This window comes from Epinephelus moara, chromosome 9, assembly GCF_006386435.1.
Source record: "Epinephelus moara isolate mb chromosome 9, YSFRI_EMoa_1.0, whole genome shotgun sequence".
Taxonomy (NCBI): domain Eukaryota; kingdom Metazoa; phylum Chordata; class Actinopteri; order Perciformes; family Serranidae; genus Epinephelus; species Epinephelus moara.
The window spans coordinates 33,536,784-33,542,506 of record NC_065514.1 but is presented as its reverse complement, the minus strand read 5'-3'; the positions used below and the strand labels follow the sequence as shown (position 1 = coordinate 33,542,506).

The window sequence follows — 5,723 nt, the reverse complement described above, 5'->3', positions numbered from 1 at the left end:
GGAAAGTTTACCGGTTGTCAAGTCTTCCACTTGACCTCCACAGTTCCTGTTAACTGCCATTTCTTAATATGAACTACTACTATGAACAGAGGAAAGAGCTACCTGAAAACACTTTGCTATCTTCTTATAGTTTTCTTCTGCTTTTTTTGGCCATCAGTTATTTTAGTTTTCAGAGTGTTAGGCAGAGGAGCCCATGGCTGCTGATTGTTGGGACAAGGTTTCAGAATATTTAGAGACTCCGAAATTTGTATCACCTGGCCTTTCATAACAATTATTGTGAACAAGCCAGAGCCCTAACAAGCTAATTAAGGTCTGAGACCCTGGTAAAAGTTGTCTCAGAGCTCAAATATCTGTGGGTGCCCAAACTTTTGCATGGTGCTCCTTTCCTTTTTTCCTCACTCTAAAATTGTACAAAACAAAAATAATACTGTAATTTTGCTTAAAATGTTGAAAACCATGTTTCATCTTTCATTCCATGCATTTTGTAGATCAGTTCATCTTCTACTCACTTAACTATTAAAAGTAAACAAAATTTTGACCCGGGGTGCCCAAACTTTTGCATGCCACCGTATATAGCACCTTCAAAACACAGTTACAAAGTGCTTCACAATAAAACCAGAACACATTTAAAAATATAAAGAGAATAGGTACATAGTAAACAGGGTAGGATGCATTTAAGTGTCATAAAACACAAGTAAAATAACCAAAAAGCAGTTATAAGTAGCTTAAATGATGATACTTTGCGGCCCTGATCTTTATTAATTTGGACTTGAGAACAACAAGGAATGACACATGTGAGTAGGATTGTATATACCAGTTTCAAGGTATACCATGATATAAAAGTTGACAGTTATCATACCGTGGACATTTGCTTATCTACGATATTGAAAATAAATGCAATTGGATGTTGAATCACCCCTTTAGTTTAGTTATTTTTTAAGGGGAGACTTTTTACACATGCTTCCATTAACAAAATGGTTTCAAGTTTCAATTATAGTAATAAAACATTTGTTCAACCAACAATAAGCTCTCAGTTTTTATTCCTTTAAGGGTCATTCTTACTGATAATATAAATTCTGTAATACTGTGATACTGTGAAACCGCAATATTTTCTAAGACGATTATCATATTGTGAAAATCTCAAACAGTTGCAACCATACATGTGAGTATCGCAGGGTGCAACAAGGGACATAGGGCAATACCAGATCAGATAAGTAACTTGGAGCAAAGTGTCTCAGGGCTTAGTAAGTCAATAATAACACCTTAGAATCTATTCTAAAAGCAACAGGTAGCCAGTGTAAGGAAGCCAGGATCAGTGAAATGCGGTCATGTTTCCTCGTCCAAGTCAACATCTTTAATTTATTTCCCTTTGAAATGAAAATGCAACAACTTACAATATTTTACTTTAAATTGAGGAGAGTCTTACAGAAAATGTCTTACAAATTTAAGAAGAGAAAGTTCTAGAATTTTTTATTAGTATGAGATGAGTAAATTACAACAAGACAGGACAAAAACATACAACATTCATTCTGTTGTGGTACTGGTTAATAGTACTATGTGCTATGAACGTACAGTATCAGCACTATTTTTTTAACCTGTGACTTGCAAAACAATGACTTGGTCCCACCCCTGCTCTGAGGTCATGATACTACACACTCCGTCCTGCAGAGGGCGTCGTGCATCATATAGCTAACGCTAGTTGCAATCTGCTATTAACTAAAAGAAGAAGATGAGCCGCAGTTGTTGTGATTTCGATAGGCAACCTTCGTATGGGGAGGAGATATCAGCTGGACAGGGCTCATATCGGAAACACTTCTGTATACATCGTATCTTAAGGAACTAGGGAAATAGCGGAGAACATACTTTCGGTTTCACCGTTCTGCTCTCGACCACTGACTTCACCAACTAACCTTAAATGTTAATGTTCAACGCTACCAAACACCGAAACTCCTCGTTTAACGTTACTTTCCCCGGCTACTCAGAAGAGTAAGGGGTAGTGAATCAACCTCCACACAGCCTGTGAGTATGAAATCTTCCGTTAGTTTAACTTCGTCATGTTGTTCCAGTTTGTGGGTTGTTGTTAACGTGCTAGCTTTGTTAGCTTGTGTTTGCTAAATTTGCCAGAGTGGCAGGTTGCCATGGGAAGCTAACGTTACCTGCCTTGACATTAAGCTTTTATTGGTGTGAAGCAGGCTAACTAACTACACACAGCGAGCTAATATTTATATGGTTGCTTAGTTGGCATGGGTATCTTTACAGGGGTTGTTAGCCTATAACGTATAGTACAAAATGTAGCTTGGTTGATAACCTTTTGGCTGTATTTGTGCTAGTTACGCTCTTCACGTCAGCTACGTAATTTACGATAATCCTCCCTCTCCTTGCCCACATCCGCACCCACTGGGCCCGTATTACTTAAACAGATACATACAAATAGATAACGTTATCTATACATCTAAACTAATGAAGTGAATACTAAATGGTTTGGTATGGAATAACGTTACTAAATTTGTTGTGAATGTCACTGAATATGATAACACCAGCGATAAACTCCTCTAGCTCAGTTAACTGAACCCTCTCTTAGCTAAAGTGCCTGATGATGTGACAGGAGGGCCTACTTTGCGTTTATCTATAAATGGCAGAATACATTTAATTACGATGAGCAAATTACCTAGATTTTTATATATTTTCTAGTCGATTCCCCTGTCACCACCACCTTTTTCTCCCAAAAATCAGAAAGCTGCTTTCAAATTTTATTTGTAATAATAGGATGCCAAGGCACGGCCCCTTAATATTAAGGGGTCGTGGCATATATCCTTACATTTCTGTATCTACCTAACGACAGGAGTGGGTTACAAATACCAAATTTTCTGTGGTACTAAAGGACGGCCCTGTTACGTTTGGCAATGTCTTGGTTTTCCAAAGAGGTTGATTTTCCTTAGTTACAAACTGAATTGTTATCTGCAGAAGGTTTAGCTCTGGGTAGCCTTTTATACTCAGCTCCCCTTAAGAAATAACAGAAAATTACAGTTAATCCTTTAGTCAAAACAAACAAACAAACAAACAAACAAACAAACATAAAAAACATTATTGTTTGGCTTGAAGTACAGAAATATTTGTGTTACTCCCCCTCACTTCCATGTTTTTCATCAATACGGGGCAATGAACCCTGGCTAAAAAATGACATGGGCTTTAAAATATGGTCAGGTAAGGGCTTATGGAATGACAGGATCTTCATAAGGACAACAATTAATTGTCATTTGATGAGTTGAGGTTGAAATATGACTTGCCACAGGACCATTTTTCAAGTGTTCACAACTTAGAAGCTATGTTTTATCATGCTTAAGGAATTCTTTGCAAAAACCATCAGTGTCCACATTAGAAGCATTTTCTACACGGAATTGCTTTTGAAAAGGTCAGGCTACTAATTTATACAGTCTGTTGGTTGATTTCCATAAGGACAACACTGAAAGTAAGAGAATGGAATGGATTCAAGACTTACAAGAGGACATGTTAGAGAGTTAATGGGATACAATATATATATATAGCTCAAACTCAAACTATCAATACTTGACTGAGATTACTACAATATAATTGGGTAATGAGAACATACATCACACAGCTGAAACTGAACAAATTTGATCAGAATATTGCTGACCAATGCTATAAGTACAATATACATCAAAGGACCTTGACTCACTGCTTATGGGAGTGTGTTCAGATAAAAAAAATTCCTGGAGGCCGGTGTGGCAGTTTGTGTCTTGGATGACCTCATCCCCAATACCTTTAAGTCCTAGGCTGCTTGTTAGGCATCTTTCCAGACAGTTTTATCCTGCCTAGGAAAGAGAAAACAATGATTGAATTATGTTTGCTACAGGCAAGGAGCTCAGTTGCACTCTGTTGGAAGAATGTGAGTTGCCCCTGTCTTGTCCATTGGTTGAAAGATTTAACAGCTAGTTGGGCTCTTGAAAAACTCACCTATATAATGAGAAATAGGGCTTCTGAGTTTATTGATATTTGGGAAATGTTTTTAGAATTGGTAAAAAAAAAAAAAAAAAAGGTGACATTGAAGATGCTTTGGAAATGTAAGGCTTAGATAAAGGATGCAAACCAATGTGAGGATAGCGTGCTGTACCCAGTCCTAAATGTGTGCTCAAATGATATATTTTGTTTGACTGCATTATTGATAATAATAATGATAATAATAATAATGTTATTTATTTCTTTTTATGTATGTTGTTTTTTATGATTATTAATTGAAAATTATTATTACTTCATATAGGCTATAATACCAAATGTGGGGCAGGGGGTTCTTATGTATTTGTGTAACTTGTTAAATGTTTAAAATCAATAAATATTAATTTACCAAAAAATAAATAAATGTCACATTCTGATAAATTTAAAGTAAAAATTAAAAGATGAACAAGTAACTGAAATAGGTTGAATAATCATAGTTTATTTAAGATTAAAATATTCAATATAACCTTTCCTTTTGTGTTATTTATTTAATCCCATTTTACAATTGCTCATTTTCACATGTCCTGGTCCTGGGTGTGTTATTATCTATTTCCAGTTTCCTCACACATTCTTCTCACTTTTTTCTTATCATTACTAAGATAAGGGGAGTTAAGTGTCTAAAGTACCTGGGCGATAACAGCTCCTGCGCATAGGGTCACCCTTGAAATGTGACATCACTGAAAGGTTTCTAAATCAACAAGGACTGGTTGTCTGCTGCTTGCTGCAATCTCTTGTAATATCTATCTTGTAATAAGTAGCTCATGTGCGTGGAAAGCTGACTGCAGTCAGTCTTGGCAAACATCACATTTTTAAATCTTGTAGATCTCCTCAAACATATATTAGGAGAGGTGACATTACAAGGGTGGGCTGAAAAGTTTGTAGGTTGACCATGATGCAATGGTTGAATTTGACCAAATGTGGTTTATTTTTCAACATAGTCTCCCATGCGGTCTACACACTTCTTCCGTCGGTGTTGCGGTGCTTGGTTCCCCTTGGTATAGAAGCTCTCACCCTGATGGTCAAAAAAGTCCTCAACAACAAATTTGACCTCATCATCAGAAACAGAAAATATCATGGGTAAAAAACTGTGGCACCCACCAAGTGGAAAACTTTGACATGCCAAGTTCGTTGTACAGAATGTTCTCTACTCTTTCATGGGAGATGCTTACAGCATAAGCTATCTGATTAACAGTCAAACATCTGTCATCCATAACCTTGTGGTGAACACAATCAATGTTTTCTTTGGTGGTGGCTGTGGCAGGACGGCTGGACTTTGGGCCATCTTCAAGGCTCTCCTTACCCCTCTTGAATTCAGCAGCCCACTTTTGCTCAGTTGATAAAGCTGGAGCATCATCCCCTTATGTAGCAACCATGTCAGCATGAATGTCCTTTTTCTGCAGATATTTGACAACACCATAGTTCCAAATTTTGTCTGTGTTCATGAAATGTCTCTAGTACTGATATTCAAAGTCCTCAATTAGCTGTCAAATGTGGGTTTATCTAGAAGGAAACAATGCAGTTAGTATCAGGAAAGGTTGAATTCAATGCATGCCATTTCAATCAATCAATCAATCAATTTTATTTATAAAGCCCAATATCACAAATCACAATTTGCCTCACAGGGCTTTACAGCATACGACATCCCTCTGTCCTTATGACCCTCACAGCGGATAAGGAAAAACTCCCCAAAAAAACCCTTTAACGGGGAA

At 37.0% G+C, this 5,723-nt stretch overlaps 1 protein-coding gene across 1 annotated transcript in view; it reads left to right on the top strand.

The window, feature by feature from the left end:
• The first annotated feature begins 1,713 nt into the window (after window positions 1-1,713).
• The window catches only part of lrsam1 (leucine rich repeat and sterile alpha motif containing 1), a 29,214-nt gene continuing 25,204 nt past the window's right edge, over window positions 1,714-5,723 (top strand). Inside the window, exon 1 of the mRNA XM_050053001.1 lies at window positions 1,714-2,019. The gene's annotated coding sequence lies outside the window, so the exon portion shown is untranslated. The remainder of the gene's footprint in view (window positions 2,020-5,723) is intronic.